This window comes from Tiliqua scincoides, chromosome 1 (genome assembly GCF_035046505.1).
Source record: "Tiliqua scincoides isolate rTilSci1 chromosome 1, rTilSci1.hap2, whole genome shotgun sequence".
In the NCBI taxonomy this organism is placed as follows: domain Eukaryota; kingdom Metazoa; phylum Chordata; class Lepidosauria; order Squamata; family Scincidae; genus Tiliqua; species Tiliqua scincoides.
In genome coordinates, this window is record NC_089821.1 from 45,755,768 (window position 1) to 45,775,678 (window position 19,911).

Below are 19,911 nucleotides of genomic sequence, written 5' to 3' on the forward strand. Positions count from 1 at the left end.
ATTAGAAAGGAATTTTGTGCTGCTGCAGAGTAAAAGTGAGATGACCAAAGAAGCCAAGCCTGTTAATAATGTACAGCTTAGAAAGAAGCTTCATGTACATCAACATGAAGATATAGTGCATTAAAAAAAAGTTACAGCAAAGGGAAGTGAATGGTGCCACCGAATGCTATGTGTGTTAACACCACACAGAGGAATGACCCAATCAGCATGTAGATAGGACTGACATGACCTTTGTAGGATAGCTAGATGAACTTAAGTAACTTCTTCATTTCTTGTTTACTTCAACTTGTTCATTTCTCTACTTCAGTGGTTCCCAAAGGTTTTCGACTGGTGGCTCCCTTGACCTATTGGGTCATTTGTAGCAGCTCCCCGTTAGGGTTACAATCTTATATATTGTATAGGGCAGGGGTGCCCAAACCCCGGCCCTGGGGCCACTTGCAGCCCTTGAGGACTCCCTATCCTGTCCGCAGGGAGCCCCTAGTCTCCAATGAGCCTCTGGCCCTCTGGAAACTTGCTGGAGCCCGTGCTGGCCTGACGCAACTGCTCTCAGCGTGACAGCCAACTGTTTGACCTCTTGCGTGAGCTGTGGGACAAGGGCACCCTCCACTGCTTGCTGTTTCACATCTGTGATGCGGCTGCAGCAGCAAAGGAAAGGCTGGCCTTGCTTTGTGCAAGATCTTTTATAGGCCTTGAGCTATTGCAAGACCTTCATTCATTCATATGAGTTCCATCTCTAATATACAGGTTGAGACTAATTATTTGCTTGGGTTCCGTTCCAAGCACTAACATGGATTAAAAAAAACGCACTATAGCAAATTAATTTAAAAAACAAAGTTTCTTTGCTCCAGTGACTGAAAAACAGACTTGCTGACCTTTTGACTCTAACATAAGAGTCATTAAGAAGACAATCCATCAACACTTCACTCAGCCCCTCCCTTCACCAATGCAAATGTTTCTTTCACTGTGCTGGGGGAAGGGAGGGGTCAGAAGGAGAGAGAAGGATTGATGGATTGTTAGCCTGCTGCCCTCCCTCTCTCTCATTAAGGAGGCTGTTGTTAAATGACTGCTCAGTTTTTAAAACTGATTTTAAAGGGATGCATTTTTTCCCTTCTCCAGGGATCAATACATTCTTTCTCATTTGCAGGGGCCATTCGTGTTGAGTCAAATCGTGTATAAAAAATCTGTGTATAAATAGGCTGGACCTGTAGTCATATATGTAATTTTATTCAAATTTGAAATGTAAATTAATTATTGTGCCCCCAACACAATGTCAGAGAGATTATGTGACCCTCCTGCCAAAATGTTTGGACACCCCTGGTATCAGTGTTGGCAACCTTCAGTCTCGAAAGACTATGGTATTGCGCTCTGAATGGTGGTTCTGGAACAGCGTCTAGTGTGGCTGAAAAGGCCAATTCGGGAGTTACAATCCCTTCCACACTGGGAGCAAGTGCAGTCTGTCCCTGGTCTGTCTCCCTGGCTATGGGCCTTCCTTCTTTGCCTCTTTGCCTCAGTCTGTTGGCCAAGTGTCTCTTCAAACTGGGAAAGGCCATGCTGCACAGCCTGCCTCCAAGCAGGCCGCTCAGAGGCCAGGGTTTCCCACTTGCTGAGGTCCACTACTAGGGCCTTCAGACCAATGCGTTTGTTTAGCTCGGTATCAAGAGAAAGAGTGTCAGAGATAGTTGACCCAAGGTACACAAAGTCATGGACAACCTCCAGTTCATGCGCAGAGATTGTAATGCAGGAGGGTGAGTCCACATCCTGAACCATGACCTGTGTTTTCTTAAGGCTGATCGCCAGTCCAAAATCTTGGCAGGCCTTGGTAAAACGATCCATGAGCTGCTGGAGATCTTTGACAGAGTGGGTAGTGACAGCTGCATTGTCGGCAAAGAGGAAGTCACACAGACATTTCAGCTGGACTTTGGACTTTGCTCTGTCTGGAGAGGTTGAAGAGCTTTCCATCTGATCTGGTCCGGAGATAGATGCCTTCTGTTGCAGTTCCAAAGGCATGCTTCAGCAGGACAGCAAAGAAAATCCCAAACAAGGTCAGCGCAAGAACCCAGCCCTGCTTCACTCCGCTTCGGATGTCAAAAGGGTCTGATGTGGAGCCATCAACGACAACAGTGCCCTTCATGTCCTTGTGGAAAGAACTGATGATGCTGTGGAGCCTGGGTGGACATCCAATCTTGGGGAGAATCTTGAAGAGGCCGTCCCTGCTGACCAGGTCGAAAGCCTTCGTGAGATCTATGAAGGCTATAAAGAGTGGCTGTCATCGTTCCCTGCATTTCTCCTGCAGTTGTCTAAGGGAGAATACCATATCAGTGGTGGACCTGTTGGCTTGGAATCTGCACTGCGATTCTGGATGAATGCTCTCTGCAAGTACAACTTTACTTTTAAAGTTTAGTTTAAAGTTTAGAGCCTCTTTAGTGCAACTCGGGCAAACAACTTTCCTACAACGCTAAGGAGAGAGATGCCACGGTAGTTGTTGCAGTCACCCCTGTCGCCTTTGTTCTTGTACAGCGTGATGATGTTTGCATCCCTCATGTCTTGAGGTACTCCACCTTCTCTCCAGTAGAGACAGAGGATTTCATGCAGCTCAGTGACGATGATCTCTTTGCAGCACTTTAGGACTTCAGCAGGGATGCTGTCTTTTCCAGGTGCCTTGCCAAAGGCAAGGGAGTCCAGGGCCACGTGAAGTTCTTCTAGGGTTGGTTCACTGTCAAGCTCCTCCAGCACAGGCAGGCACTCAATGTTGTTCAGCGCTTCTTCGGTGACTACATTTTCTCTGGACTATAGCTCAGAGTAGTGCTGCACCCAGCATTCCATCTGCTGCGCCCGATCCTGGATGACCTCACCTGTGGCAGAGTTCAGAGGGGCAATTTTCTTCTGCGTTGGACCTAGGGCCTGCTTGATACCGTCATACATCCCCTTGATGTTGCCCATGTCAGCTGCTATCTGTATCTAGGAGCAGAGCTGGAGCCAGTAGTCGTTAGCACATCTCCTTGCCAGATATTTGGCAAGAAGACCAACAAGACGGCAGACTGGTTTGAGGCCCACTCTGAGGAGTTGACACCAGTCATTGAGGAAAAGAGGAGAGCTCAAACAGCATACAAGGCCTGTCCCAGTGAGCGCAACCCCTGGTATAGGGCATGGAGATTTTGTGAAGATTCCACAGATCCCTTGGTTATGTTCCGCGGCTGCCTGGGGAGCCATGTCTCACAGTTTGGGAACCGCTGCTCTAGATCAAACGCAAGACCTGATTTCTGGCTGCTCACAGAACATCTCCTGGAACCACCAGCACTTCCAGGTTGCTGAGCTGAAGGTGGGTTGCAGGGTGGAAAGTTTGAGAACTGGAGAAATGAACAAAGTCTTTCACATGAAGATCTTTCTGCAAATAATTATGTATATTCAAGTCTCCCTTCTTCTCAGTACAAACTGAATATATTCTAACCTTTTGTGCTGCAGCATCCCTTGGTATGGAGCTCCTTCTGAAAATGGCAACAGAGGTGCACTTTTGGAAGGAACTACAGTACTGACCTTTGCAGAAGAAGCCCCCCATCATGAACAGCCCAGCACAAAAGTGTGGGATGCAACCCTATAGGTATACACAACTGAGAGAATAAAGTTGGATTGTTATTAAAGGCAGAGAGAGAGAGAGAGAGAGAGAGAGAGAGAGAGAGAGAGAGAGAGAGAGAGAGAGAGAATTAATAACTATAAATAAAACAAAGTGCTACCTGCACTTAGTGACAGTCCAACATTACTTTTTATACTTTTCTGCTTTTCATGTCTCTTACATACACTTCGCCCAATGCATTGTTTGGTTTGTCCCACTTTTTTTTGATATAAGACAATATGACTGCACCCCAGTTTGTACAGTATGTTTGTACCCCAGTGCAAATAAAGAAGCATCTTTTTGTTCAGGTGAATTGCTGCAGTGAGATGCCTGACCATACTTTTATTTTCCCTCACAGATAAGTGACCACCAGTCCCATCACTTCCTGAGGCCTCCATAATCCTCACTATGGGGTTATCAGGTATGCTTCACATCCTCAATATGGAAAGAAGTGTAGTGATAAAGGGCTAGATATGATGGTGTTGAATAACAATGCTGTTCCACAAAGCAAAGAATAAGGTAATGAGCCCAGAATTCAGCTTCTTGAGAAACTCCAATTTCACTTTAAAAAAAAAAAATCAAGTTCCTAACCCTGATAACATCAATGAAAGCACCAAAGCAAGAGAGCCAAGCCTCCTAAAGTCTCAGAAGCCAGACAGGTGGTTATGGACTGGGTGAAGCTGTCTCAAACGTGCTAAGAATATAATTTACAGTGACCCAACCACCATACTGAGCAAAAGACCATTGTCTTCAAATGCAAGCTTCTTCCAGGGATACCTTTAAAAACAGTGTAGTGTAGTGACAGCTATCAGCTTGTGAAAGAGCTCTGTCTTATGTACCACCCGGCCTTTTGTAAAACAGTAACAAAACCAAATACTACTCATAGAACCTCAGCTCAACCTTGCTTAGTTGATGAAGTGAGAATGTGTTTGCTGTGCCAGAGACCCTCCTGTGGTGGAAAAGTTGGCTGTTTACATTTGGTGTCCATGTCTACTGTGGAGAAGATATTTTGCATTTTTAGCAGGTACAAATAGATATTTAAACTCACCTTGGATTATGCAAGAGATCTGGAATCAGATTACATACAGTGATTTCTAAACAGCAAAATATGAGCCAACCAGAAAGTGTTTAACCAATGTGCAAAGGATTTATGCATACAATCCCTAACCTTGCTTTCCTCAGGGGTAAATGGTATATTGGTTATTTTTGCAGAGCAAAATTTCTTGAGATATTATATCCAGAAATGTACAAAGTACAATGAAATGTGCCCGTTTATTAATTTACAAGTTCACAAACATGAAATAGTTAGGAGTAAGGAGAAATTGTTTCAGTAAACACACATATTTTTATTTCTTACTATTTATTTCCAAGATTTAGATCCTGCCTTTCCATCCTTACAGGAGCTCAAGTTGGCTTATACAATAAAACAAAATAAACACAAATTTGGGAGTGGTTCTCTAATCATACAACTTTAACAACCAAACACTGCCAAGCTCTTTATCATTCCCAAAGGAACACCCTTCTCTTAACATTGAGAAGTATCACTCTGAATGAGCAAGATGAGTTTGATACTTTTGACACTTGAGTAAAGAGACTTATGATGCAGAATATGGAGAATGGTAGAAACACAGATTGCCTGGCATAAGAAAGGTGAGGCTCAGAAGACTTTTGTCTTGGTTGGACAACTGACACCCTACCTCCTCCTCTTCCAACTAGAAGGCACTTTCATCCACACAAGCTTTGAAATAGCAAATGAGGAAGACTTACAGCACACTCCTATACATGTTTACTCAGGAGTAAGTCCCCACCTATAAAGGCTGTAATTCTACAGACACTTATCCTGGGAGTAAGTATTGCTGAGCTCAGTGATACTTACTCACAGGTAAGTATCTGTAATGTCTACAAAGGCTATAAAGCCAGGTAATGGCTATAATGTCTGTAGAATTACAGCCTTTATAACTGTAAAGCCACTAAAGTACCTATATTCATATGATGTCTCTTCTGGATTATTCTAAAGACTAATAAAATGCATTGATTCTATTTTGCTCTTTCTCCAGTAAGTTTAGAGCTGCATCCATATGCCAACTGCATGAGAGCAAAAGCAGGACCATGGTAAGACCTTATTTCCCTGCTTGTGGGCTTCCCAGGCACCTGGGTGGCCATTATGTGAAATAAGATCCTGGACTAGATAGGTTGATAGCCTAATTCGAGATGGTTTTCCCAATGTTCTTGTATGCATGAGGCCCACATGTGGACTCCCAATGAGATACACTCAGATACTGACCATCTGACAGGTTCATAAGGCAAATGGAGAGAGCATTTCACAAGAACACCATAATGAGGAAGATCCTTTTCCTAGCTGTCACACCACTTCAGGAGGAGGAGGGGGGTCTCTGATCTTAGGGTTCAGGGAGGTTCATGTGCCTTCAGATACCTGGATCTCAAGATATTTAGGGCTTCTAAAGTTAAGAACCAGCAACTTAAGTTGTGCCTAGAAACCAACTAGATTCAAAGCGTCCCATGTCCCGAAAAGAGCAAGGACAGAAAGAAGTATGCTTTCACAACTGTCACTTTCTCTCATTAATACTGAGGGGCAAAGACTCTTCCACCTCAACAATGGTTCTGCTGAAAACCACCTTTAGCAAGTCATTCTGAGTGGTCATATAGATAAAACATTTTTCTTCGACAGAATGCGAGATAACATGACAGATATTTGCTTAGAATTGAAGTAAATATTTTCTGACCTTTAGAAAGGCTACAGGCAAGCAACAGTGGTAAAACTTTGTCTTTGCATAAATGTGAATAGAGGCCAACAGTTTGCAGTTTCTCCCAAAGACATGCCACAACTGACTGAGCCAGCAAGGGAGATTAATGCTACCATCCACATGACATATCTCCCTTCCAGTCACATTCTCTTCAGCATAGCTATCATACTGAATGGCTTTAGCTGACAGTAACTTAAAATCTTGACAGCAACAACTGATATTTCAAGATGACCAGAGGATTCCATTTCAGAGTTCAGAAACACAGCATGATAGTGATGGAGGGAGATGGGACAAATTCTTGGATGCATCAAGAGTACACTATGGAATGTTCCAGTGCAATCATACTTGCTAAGGCTGTTATAACTATACGAGTTAACCTGAAACGATTATAGTCAGCACATGCACGTATACACATAGTATTTATTAATGCAAGAGCTATTTAGATGCAGATTTATTTTAATAGTATTTGCTTCTCTACATTCTTCCAAGACAATGGCATTAAAATGACATTTTTAATGACATTTGTGATGTTAAAATAGAGATGGAGTATTTTTTTAAAAAAAAATTAATCTAATTTTATATTACTATCAAGCTAGAAGTCATTTGAGAAAGTCCCATTCCTTAAGCACCTGCCGCATTTCCTTAATTTTATCAAAATTAGAAGACCTGTTTCCACATTCAACCCTAGCTCTACCCACCGCATAGCTCATGCAATTTCTTTACATTAGGTGGTCAAAGCCACACTCCAAATAACCTACCCTCCTCCTCACAGCCCTCATTTATTATTAAACTTTTACAATTCCTAACCATTAAACTTTTACAATTCCTAACCATTCCTTGCATCTACTATTCCACAATTACAAATACTCAAGAAAATAATCCATGCTTCTTTCTCTTCATCACACATTCCATGTCTGTATCTCCCTACAGCAAGACACGTACACAACACTATACTTTAGAACAGGGGTTTCCAAGTTTTTGGCAGGAGGGCCACATGGTCTCTCTGACACTGTGTCGGGGGCCGGGGGGGGGGGGAAAGAACTAATTTACATTTAAAATTTGAATAAATTTATATAAATGAATATATTAAAGATGGAACTTAAACGAATGAATGAAGGTCTTGCAGTAGCTCAAGGCCTAAAAAAGGCCTGGTACAAAGCAAGGTTGGCCTTTCCTTTGCTGCTACTACTGCATCACAGATGTGAAACAATAAGCAGTGGAGGGGACCCTCATCCACAGCTCATGTGAGACGTCAAACAGTTGCCCTCACACTGAGAGCAGTTGTGTCAGGCCAGTGTGGGCTCCAACAAATCTCCAGAGGGCCAGAGGCTTATTTGAGACTGGGGGCTCCCTGAGGGCCGCATTGGGAAGCCTTGAGGGCCGCAAGTGGCCCCAGGGCCGGGGTCTGGGCACCCCTGCTTTAGAAGGAAGAACTTCTAGGAAAAAAATCAAGTTTATAGCTGTGTATTGGTAGATATTACTTTATCTGTTGGTTATAAAACTCAAAAATATAGAACTAATATTGCATACCAATGCAACATGTTTAGCCCAATGTTTGTAATTTGCTAGAGGACATTCTTCAATTTAAAAATATGGTATATATGTGTCATTTGCCTTGGGTTGAACCACTGAGATTTCCAGTTGAAACCTTTCAGATATCATACTGCACACGGAAAAACCTCTAGGCTAGAGAGACCCTAGATTTGAGTATGAAGCAAGTTCTCATATAGAAAATAACATTATGCAAGAGTGGAGTACAGGTCTTCGGAAAAACTTTTCTTTGTTATAGTCTCACATAATATGCCACTGGCAACATACAAGGCTCTGTGCATTTGGGTTGCTTTCAATAATTCCTTATGGACATTTGTTTATTTCCATTTTCTTATCCAGCAGGCACTAAATTTATTTATAAAAATTGATTTTTTTTTCCCTCCCAGAAGAGAATACTCAACTCAGGTAACAAGGATATGGAGAGCAGACATATGTGTAAAAGGGTTGAATCCTACTGAGACATTTTTGGTGCTGGCTGTGTACACAAAACATGACTCCCCCTCATTCTGCACATCTGGGCTCCCAACATGAGTAGCAGCATGCCAGAGAAGCCCAAGCAAGTCGGCGATGGGGTTGGAAGAAAGGGGGAGGAGGAGTAACAGGACAGCAGGATGAGGGGCAGGATGGGGTGTGTGTCAAGGCCAGGAATGGGGTTAAATTGGTGGTGGCAGCACCTCCTATCCTGTCCCTCTTCTTGGCCTTGATCCACTGACCTGGGTACACTCAAACTTGCACCAGCAAGAACACTGGTGCAGGTCCCCAAGTAGACCCAGTGAAGCAGTTAAAGCTTACTCTGGGGCAAGGAAACAAATGTTCCCTTACCCTGAGGAGGGCTTTGTGGCACAAAACCCGAGGGATGCAGCATGCACCATGTTGGCATGGCTACATTGGTGCAGGGAAAGTTGTGTTGGATTGGGCTGTAAGTCCAGTACTGGGCCAAATATTAGCAGACTATTTAAGTGACGAAATATTGATAGGAAACAGAAACCCAGTTTTTCAGTGTTTTACTTAAATATAAATTCAGTCATAACCCAAAGGCTTGGGGGTGGGAGCTAGAAAACCCACATAATTCTACATGGCCAACTGAAATTCATCCTAGGTTATACCCTGGCCAGCCACCAAAGATTCCAGAGGTAGGTCTTGACCTCTTAAAAATGCACAGGTCAATCTCTGGGTAGGGTGTTAAATCTTTTAGGGAAGGGTGTTAAAACAGTTTCAATACATTTGTGAGAAAGCAACACAACGTAGCAAACTCCAAGATAAAAGATAGGTTGGATGCAAACCTTTCTAATAACCTCTGTCTGCATTACTCTAGATTTCTCTGGCTGGAGGCCTCATTAAACAGCGGTAAACCTCCTTTCAGCGGCTGCAATAACGACTGCTTCAGCTCTACCACCAACACACATCTCCCAGTCTGACTACACAACTTCACCTGCTCAACAGGCAGTCCCCTTAATAGAGAGGCTTACCTTATTTCCAGTATTTCCTTAATGCTGAGTAGTCAGCTTTGCAGCTGTAAACCTCTTTTAACACATTTTTATTATGCATTATATTATAGCAACACCTGTCCCACCCACCCATCATAATGTCACCATCAGTGTTTAGTTGTTCACAGGGCACAAGTAGAAAGAAGTGAAATGAAGCATAGTTACCCTACAGTGTTGTAAAAATTTATTTAAAGGCATTTAAAAATGGGAACTGAATATATATTTGTTAGGAACAAAATGAAAGGTTGTTCCTGGTGCAGTTCATGTAAGCGATGTGTTTCCTGCCGTGGAAAATTTACAGACCCCTGTCAAGCATGGGGGTGAGTCACAAGGATTTCCAGGTGCCATGTGTCAGGCTTTTCATTTCCTCAACTAGACTAAAGTACATTATCACCCTAATACAAACAAGCTTTTAAAATATATTTATCATTTAAACATGTGTGGCCCAGTTGCCTTAACTTCAGAACAAAAAGTTTTCCTCTCTAGGAAAAATATGTGCATGCCTATACATCAGGGGTGCTCAATAGGTGGATCGCGATCTACCGGTAGATCGCGAGGCAAAATGAGTAGATCGCGGAGTGCCGACCCCCCCCTTTCAGGTGCCTCTGGGAGGAAACGCCGGGAGTAAGGCCCATTGTACTCAATGGGGCTTACTCCCAGGTAAGTGTGGCTAGGATTGCAGCCTCACAGCCTAATCCTAGGCATGTCTACTCAGGAGTATGTCCTGTTATACTCAGTGGGGCTCAAGGTACACCAACATACATTGTACACATAAATGTTATATGTTATGATGGCGCAAACATTGTAAAAAAAAGTCTGGTAGATCTCCGGGCCTTGCTGGGTTTCAAAGTAGCTCTCGAGCCCAAAAAGTGTGAGCACCCCTGTTATACATGAACATGTGCGTGTCAACATACATATACACACACCCACAGATCTCAGACTTTCTGGTCTCTTTTTTTCTTAAGTCGTCTCTGCCCAATGTTGCAAATATGCAACAGGGATCAAATACGTACACCTGTGGGCTGGGCAGAAATGGGTTAAACAGCATAGCTTCATTGTGTCCATGCTCATTCTTTTGCTAAGAGTGAAGAGCTTTTTGAGAACAAGTTGCTACTTCACACATTAACCCACAGTGCAATGCAAGTGCTACCTTCTCACTCAGCATATTCACTGGTGATCTTTGGCTTTCAGAAAAAAAGAAGTCACAAAGAATTAAAAGGATCAAGTAATCTTACGAGCAAACTGTAAAGTGAACCTGGTTGATCCTGGATCCCTCCCTCCCTCTTGTAAATAAGAAGGGTTATTTAAAATGACAGACTCAAACAAATACAGGACGCCCTCACTTAACACTGTTTTATTCAATGTTTTGCTTCAACATTGATGAGAAAATGAGATTTCTGCACTTCTGGCCACCCTGACAGATGAAATGGAGGGCCCCCCCCCTTCTCCACCACTTTTCCCTCCTCCTTCCCTCCTCGCATCAACACACCACCACCATCTGTCCCCTAGGCAGGGGGCAGGGCTGCTCACGTTTGGTGGGCTCGAAGTTTCACTAGTGAGGCACACAGTGCCACCACTTGTCTCTGGTGGTTTGCGGGGACATTGCCTCACAAGCCTCTGCAGCTCAGCAGCCAATGCCTCACTCGTCGACTGGCATCTCTGAGCAGCTGCCGCTGTGATGAAGCTCCAGGGGTCATGGCGGGACCGCTGGATGGGCTAGATGCTCCCAGAAACTCTTGTTTACATACATCAGTCACCCTAAGGTAGAATTGGTTTTGTTATATGTTGCTTCAGTTAAAATCAGTTCCCAAGAACCTGTCCAGGATGTTAAGTGACGACGTCCTGTACTCAGATCACCACCATATTTCCCAAGACTGTTAATAGTCACTCTAGTTCTAGGAAACATGTAAGGGAGAATACATGAGAATATGGTTTCAAATAGATGTTACAAAGAATGCATGACTGCATACTCAAAACAGCAGCCGCATTACTTCTTTTGTCTCCTAATGAAAAAAGTAAGTTGCATCGTCATTATGTTTTAAGGCCCACCCATACCAGTTGGTTATCACTTGTACAATGTCACCTGCATTTGCATCACATTTTGGTCCAAATCAACCAACTTTGCAGCACTAGCATAGTAGTGCCAATGGGACATGTGCTGCATCCTGCAGTTGGGTGGCACTCATGGAGGCCTCCTTAAAGTAAGGGAATGTTTGTTCCCTTACCTCAGAGCTGCATTGCCCTTATGTCAGTGCTGGAAACTGGGTTAGGATTGTGCCCTTTGTCTTACAAGGTGTTACCTGAAGTGACAAGAGCCACATATCTTCCAGAAAAATCCCTTCCTTACATTTAATACCAGCATGAAGATAGACTGGGATTTTGTAACAGGCTCTGTGTTGCTCTTTATGCACTTAACATAGTATAAGAATGGGCTCTCTATATATACAACTGTGCACATACAGGGTCAGACTCTCTAGGTTACCCCAGCAGTTTTCACTCATCTCACTGAACACAGACAAGGCACTAGAGTTGTCAGGACACACTATCAGTTTTTGGAAAACTAACAAGGCATATAGCATTGCTGGCTGGGCCTCACATCAACAAATGGCCCAATTAATAAATAACTCCAAAGTGCCACAGCATACTGGTTGAAAATTGCTAGTCTACTCTAACAGGCAGTGCCTCTCCAAGGTTTCAAACAGAGGTCTTTCCTAGATCTACATGGAGTTGCTAGGGACTGAACCAGGAATACTCTATACGCAAGTCATGTGTGCTCCACTGATTTCTGGCAATTGGGAGCGATGGTTAAACCCATTCCTCCATTGCACCCAAATTCATAGAAGACAAGGGTGCTGAGTGAAGCTGCTGCATGCTGGCTAGGGTAGGGCCATCTGACATGATTTTGCTCTTTCTCATGCATTGATTGAATGCATAGAGCAATGTTTCTCAAACTGTGGGTCGGAACTCACTAGGTGGTTCACGAGATAAATTTTAGGTGGGCCCCCATTCATTTCAATATTTTACTTTAATATGTTAGACTTGATGCTACCGTGTTAAGTGACTGCATTTGGGGAAATGTCACAGATCTGTACGTTTAACAGGCTTTTATCAAGAGGATTTTAACAATGATAGTCAATGAAGGACTTACTCCTGGGTAAGTGTGGGAAGGATTGCAGTCTAGGATTGTTAAAATTTTTGCTACTTGATGATGTCACTTCCGGTCATGACATCACTTCTGGTGGGTCCTGACAGATTCTCATTCTAAAAAGTGGGTCTTGGGGATAAAGGAGTGAGAACCGCTGGCATAGAGGAAGGCATAACAAGAGGGCTTGTAGCTTTTATTGATCAGCCTACCAATTTTTTCACTGTCAGAAGGCCAAACTGCTTAAAACATCACAAAATCAGTTGTTTTATTGTCAGAGTGTTGGCTGAATCTAAAGCTATCTAGAACAAGGGAGCAGGAATGAGTTCTGTTGTTACTTTCGTTACACAGAAGCTATTTTAATGTGGTGGCAAATCAGCTATTGCCCAGGATAACACAAACCCCAACAATACAAGACTAAAACAACAAAGACCACCCCCTGTTTTAAAAAATAAAAATTGCCACAGAACTGTGACATGATTTCAGCTACTCCTAAAGGTTTGAAAAAGCAGAACAAGTGCGAGCAAGTGAACAGAACACTTTCACAGAAAGATTAAGGCACAGCCAAGAATTTAAGTGCTAAAAGCTGCTTTGCCTAGCAGCAGCACCCACTGTTATCCTCTACACATCTGGAAGCTGGATAATAGGAAAAATAAAGGGGGCCAGGAACAGGTAAGAGATTTGTGTTAACACCTGAATACTAACCCCCCTCAATTCAGCACTAAAGACAATATACAGATCTCTGCATCACAAGAACAGCCCCACTGGATCAGAACACAGGCCCATCTAGTCCAGCTTCCTGTATCTCACAGCGGCCCACCAAATGCCCCAGGGAGCACACCAGATAACAAGAGACCTGCCTCCTGGTGCCCTCCCTTGCATTCTGACATAGCCCATTTCTAAAATCAGGAGGTTGCACATACACCTCATGGCTTGTAACCCATAATGGATTTTTCCTCCAGAAACTTGTCCAATCCCCTTTTAAAGGCGTCCAGGCTAGATGCTGTCACCACATCCTGCGGCAAGGAGCTCCACAGACCAATCACACACTGAGTAAAGAAATATTTTCTTTTGTCTGTCCTAACTCTCCCAACACTCAATTTTAGTGGATGTCCCCTGGTTCTGGTGTTATGTGAGAGTGTAAAGAGCATCTCTCTATTCACTTTATCTTTCCCATGCATAATTTTGTATGTCTCAATCATGTCCCCCCTCAAGCATCTCTTTTCTAGACTGAAGAGGCCCAAACGCCGTAGCCTTTCCTCAAAAGGAAGGTGTCCCAGCCCAGTAATCATCTTAGTCGCTCTCTTTTGCACCTTTTCCATTTCCACTATGTCCTTTTTGAGATTTGGCGACCAGAACCGGACGCAATACTCCAGGTGTGGCCTTACCACTGATTTGTACAACGGCATTATAATATTAGCCGTTTTGTTCTCAATACCTTTTCTAATTATCCCAAGCATAGAATTGGCACATCATATGTGCTGCAGTGAGGCAGGTTTGCTGTCAGCTTCTTGGTGCAAAGGTAACAGACATGCCACAAGTCTACTGCTGACTCTCTCGCCAAGGCTCATGGTGAGGTAGTAAAAACAATTTACATGAACATTGTAGTATTTCTGTAGTTCAACACAGTCCAGTGAGGTGACTAATAGCTCATTCCTATGAGTAGCGCTGCTAGCAAATAAGCTCAAAGCGCAGGACACTCCAACTGCTCTGCCACAAATAGTATTGCACTGATGCTTATAAGACATTAATGATTAGGATAAAGTGCCAATCCCACTATCTAATTCTGACCAATTATCTAACCAAATACTTTTGACCTATTCATGATTTTAACACTTTACTCAATATAGATGTAGAAACATCCTTGGACACAGGACAGTAACAGTTTGATTTGATCCAAAAATAGATTTTATCCATACTCTACTGGTACGAGAGAGGAGTGAGTTTCAGGTTTAAGTGTGTCCTTGTCCTGACCTGCTTTCTTGCTGTAGAAAGTCACTTTTGACATCAGGCAATACTACATTTCTCTGCAGCTAAAGTCTCCCTGACTCTACTACCCATTACAACTTTCTTGCCCAGTTTTCATGTCACATCAGTCTGATGAGGTTTTCAAAGTAAAAAGGAAGAATACTAAAAGTATTGGCCCATACTTTTTAATCCTCTGAGTAAAGCATTAACACAACTCATTCTCACTGCAGTGATAACTTTGCTCCCTTATTTCCTGTTTGTCACCCTCCTTAAAAATACAATCCTTCAGAATGCCAAGAAAAGCCTTAATCTACATGTTGTTGCACAGTTCACTGTAACATCTCAAAGAATAACATATATAAATAAGAGAAGCAGATCCCAACTCTGAACTAACATTAACAAGAATTGCATCTCTATGATCGTAAGCTCCCAGGTAAATTTTCAGAAGATAAAATGCAACAAAGTTAAAATCTCCAGCTGTCTTTTAGCCTTTGCACTTTGCACATTTTGATCATTAGTAACAAACTCCATTAAGGCATCTAAGAATCATTTGCGACATGTGTTAACTGAGGAGGGAGAGAAATACTTGAATGTGGACATTTATGTAATTCAATTATTTAAACCCAACTAATGTGGCCACTTTCACAGTTTATAAATGTTTGATTTAAAATATAGCCATTTTATCATTTGTACCACATTTACCTCATCTCACCACTATTCTGACTGGATGAGAGGCTAATGTAGTCTACACTGTCTGGTCAATTATTGCATGGACGCTGGGGACCAATTAATGCCATCCATAAAAGCCTGAATCATTCTGTCAATTAACTAGAACTAACTATGTCATCAGATATATTACTGGTGAGCAAGTCTATTTGGTTGCAATATGTCTTGAAGGAGAGCAGTATCAAATGAATCACAATTGACTTGGACAACTGCTAGCATAATTTCAGAAGATGAAAAGACAAATGTGGTAGTTATTAGTGGTCCCCTGAGGAATTACAGCCAAGCAATTGTTATGTGCTAAGACTGCACTAGCAGGTGCCCACAGCACAAATCAGGAAGAGGGTTAAATCAATATTTTCAATTTCTTTGGATCAATTCAGTGTTTGAACGAGATGGAAACTTGTTAGCAATTGGCAGAATGTGTAAATGAAAAGTCAAACTTCTTATTATTTGTTAAAAGGGAACGGGTGCACTGCATCATGCCCTTGGCACAAAGTAGCGCTTTCATGATCCGGTTGCTTGGGCATTCACTGAGAATCAAGCAGTCCTTAAATTTTAATAGAGTGCAAAAGGTTAGTTGTATACACGTTGACAATTCAAGAGCTTTAAAAATGATTGAAGTGTCAATAGGAATGTTTTTGAGGTGTGACAACAGTACAGATATTAATGATTAGTGCAAGATCCAACAAGAAGAAAGAAATAAGTTGACTGCTTTAGAGAAAGAGTCCTACCAGGAATGCAGCTTAATATCCTATACTACTTCACTTTTATTCTGTTCCACATGAAATACACTTAGGACGACGCAGATTTTTTCTCTATCAATTCAACATTAAATGCACCCCTCCCCCCAAATTCACACAACTTGAAAAATAATTCCATTGAACACCACTGGAGTCATATAGTCATGGTGCCTAACATTAAAAGATTACAGGATATATGACAAATGAATTTTACCATCAGGATATGCACTTTAAGAATGCATTTTACTACAGTTATACAAAGTACCATGGCGTCCAGTGTACACCCACCATCAACATAAGTTGACAAAATTTGGATAAGTTAAACTTATTCTCTTTAGGATACACTCAGGGAAATATACCCCTGTTTAACTGATTCCTCATAAGAAACACGGAATGGGTTTGTTTCAATGTTTTAGTAATAAGATGATTATCTGAAACATTACCATTTTTTCTCCTAGATCAACCATTTTCAACCACTGTGCACTGGTGTGCGTGAATGGTCCCCAGGTGTGCCATGGGAATTTGGGAGAGGATCATTTATTGGTAGGGCCATTGGAGGATGCGAGCCCTCCCCCTGTTGGCAGCACAGTATACCTTGTCAGTTGTCAAAAAACTGATGGTGTGCTTTGACCATTTCAGTGCCTTGCCAGTGTGCCATGAGATGAAAAGGGTTGAAAGTAACTGTCCTAGATCCTCAGCATAATGTTCATTACATCTCTCAGAAACATGGATGAAAGTGAAAGGTGTAGTGAAGTTTGAAACATCTGATTTCACGGCTGTGGCAAAATGTGATGGCATTTAGTACAATGAATTATCAGTGCATTGCATGATGGGGCCATTTGGATCTCTGGGTTCCTCTGTATTTTTTTGTGAGAGACTGCAAAAAAGGCAAAGCAGAAGCACTGATGTGCACTATACATCTTCACTGAAGGAATATGAGCATTCAAAAAACACTTGTTTCCTATGTTCCATACTCAGATATGATGCACTCGGAAGAGGAATTACAAAGAGAGACTGTGAAACTGTAACGATTAATAGATGCATTGTGACATGTGCTTTCATGAACTGGAGTCCAAGTTTGTTAGATGCATTATGCATTATTGTTTGTTGGCAAATATATTCAGTTCGGTATTTACAGATATGGAAGAAAAAATAGTATGAAGAGGGACTAAAAAGCTGTTAAAAAAAACTAACACTAGCTAACACTTCTATGCAAAGTCAAACTGTAAAACCTGAAAATCTGCTTGAGTAAAGACAAAATTGTATTGTCCTCTATTTATGTAAATGAACCTGGAAAGAGAATGCTTAAACCAGAAACTCGAAATATACACTCTGATTGCAATTCTCATATTTTGTTCAGGTATGACAATTCCTGTCACCAGAGAAAGCCCTGCTTTGGCCACATATACTCTTGTTGTTCCATAGATACAGCTTCATAATCTGATCAATTCTTGAGACTCCTTCAAAAAACACCTTTAGGGAATAGCAAAAGTAAGTTGTGCACAGACAACTAGCAACATGCAATGAGGGGAAAGAGGGTGGAGCACTAGGCTGCGGTTGTTAAAAGTATATTATTTGCAGTAATTTAATAAAAAATAATTCCAATTGCAAAAAATGCAGCTCCTTGATCACACGCAAATTAATTGGCTACAACAAGTATGGCAGAACTAGTTTTTCCTGTCCCTGTGAAGCAATCAGGGTTATGTTAGGAAGTGATTAGTGACAACAGTATGAAATTAATTAGGTGCTAATATGACAATTTGGGAGAACAGATAAGTCACATACATTGTTCCCTGAAAATGTCATCTGTGTCTACTACCTTGCTGGTTGCCTAAATACAGGATTGCCATACAACTGATAAATTCATGCTGTACAAATCAACATTTACATCAGACTTGTAAACAGTCACAGATCTACTTTAAATTGTTGAGAGTCTACTCAGCATGTCTATGATTATATATCCATCCTTGTATGCAATTCCTGTTAAATAAGGAAGGAAAATAGTGGTTTATTTTGCTTTCCTTAGAATGATACCTGATGGAACAAAATTCCTAGTAATTGAGATAATAAATTCATTACATGACAATAATCATTTATCGTTCTTAAAGACCCAATGAATTCTTGATGTACAAGAGTTAACTCAATTGTAAAGCACAATAATTAGTTGCAGACAGACATGCAAATCTGTCTAACGGTTGTGATTTTATACCACCATCACCCAAGCACATGCAACAATTTTTACAATTACAGGCGAGTGCCACTATGTGACAATCCAACCAGCAACGGACCGCATATGCAATGCCGCTGCTGGTCCCTGCACACACTTCAAAGCTCAGAATACCAGAGCACATGAGAGACGTGACTTCTGGTTTCATCAAGAAACTGGGCATTCTGAGCCTCTGGAGGCGAAGGCAGCTTCCCCTAATCTTTGGAGGCTTCGCATAGCGTCACGTCTCTCTTGACGACAGGGGTGCTGGTCTGCGCCCTGTCGCTAAGCAATGCATGACTATATATCCGGAGACTTAGACATGACAAAATGCTATTGGTTTACATAGGACCCATGAACAACATCACACATCGTATTTATATATTTGCTTTAATTTGATCTCAGAGATGAACCCCTTGGTCCTTTAAGATGGGCAACTATAAGGTTGAACTATTTCAAATCAGGATTCAGCAAAAAAGAAGACAGAAAAAAATTGTGAAATTTAAATCTAGCCCACACATTGCCCAAGAAAAATCAACAGCTTGTGTCTCCCACTCTGGTCAGACACAACCTATACTATATTCTAGAAAAAAGCATATATTCTATTCATAAGCCAAAGAACTAATTAACTCAATTGACTACTGTATAAGAAGCTATAAAACAAAGACATGAAGAATAATATGAACATACAGCTCTTTTAACTGCATTACAAGGGTTTACTGTTTAACAATGGCACTGATCAGAGAACAAACAGAGGAATTGTTTCATTCAGTTGCTACATCATTTGAAGAATGCATAATTTAATTGTGAACTGTATACTCAGTCATAAAAATGCATCTTCTGTGGAATGGCATATTGGCTTTATGTTCAACTCTTATTAACATGTAGGCTAGGGATCTACATGAAGTAATAATACTCTCTTGGATCTCCTATATTAACAACCCCTATTTTTCTACCATCAACAATTCTGGCACTGACATCCCCCAGCCCAAGTTTACTTGTAACTCAGTTAAAGTGAGTTCACTGGGACTTGCAGTCCTGAGTTTTAAAATAAATATAAAATTACTAATGGTAAATGGTTGGCAACCTTCAGTCTCGAAAGACTATGGTATAAGCCTACAGCACCTGGTATTCCCAAGCGGTCTCCCATCCAAGTACTAACCAGGCCTGACCCTGCTTAGCTTCTGAGATCAGACAAGATCAGGCATGTGCAGGGTTACAGTTGCTGGGCACTGTACGAAACATACAGACATCTGGAGAAGAGTTTTAAGTTGAACTGGTTTTCTATAAATTGGTAATATTGTTAATAGAACTTAAACAGTGCTGTAATTACTAAATGCTCTGACATGCACAAAGTGAACATAAAAACACTAGAGAATATTGTGTTTGCTTTTAAGGCAGTATAGCTAACTGAGGGCCCAATCCTATCCTATTTTCCAGTGCCGGTGCAACTTTGTTAATGGGGCATGCACTGCATCTTGTAGTGGAGCAGCAGTCACAGAGGCCTCCTTAAGGTATGGGAACATTTGTTCCCTTACCATGGGGCTATACTGTAGTTGCACAGGGGCTGGAAAATTGGATAGGATTGGGCCCACAGCTCCCTACTTATTTGCTCTACAGAAGTGATAAAACAGCTATAAAAAGAAAGGCTCAACAGCAGTGACAATTCGATAAATGCAAAAATGAACTTCAATTATTGAACTTTAACCAGCACAA

General features: G+C 41.8%; 1 protein-coding gene and 1 pseudogene across 3 annotated transcripts in view; both read right to left on the reverse strand.

The window, feature by feature from the left end:
* The window catches only part of TEAD1 (TEA domain transcription factor 1), a 244,272-nt gene that overhangs the window by 102,959 nt on the left and 121,402 nt on the right, over positions 1 to 19,911 (reverse strand). The window lies entirely within an intron of this gene.
* LOC136637189 (5S ribosomal RNA) lies at positions 19,309 to 19,425 on the reverse strand (annotated as a pseudogene).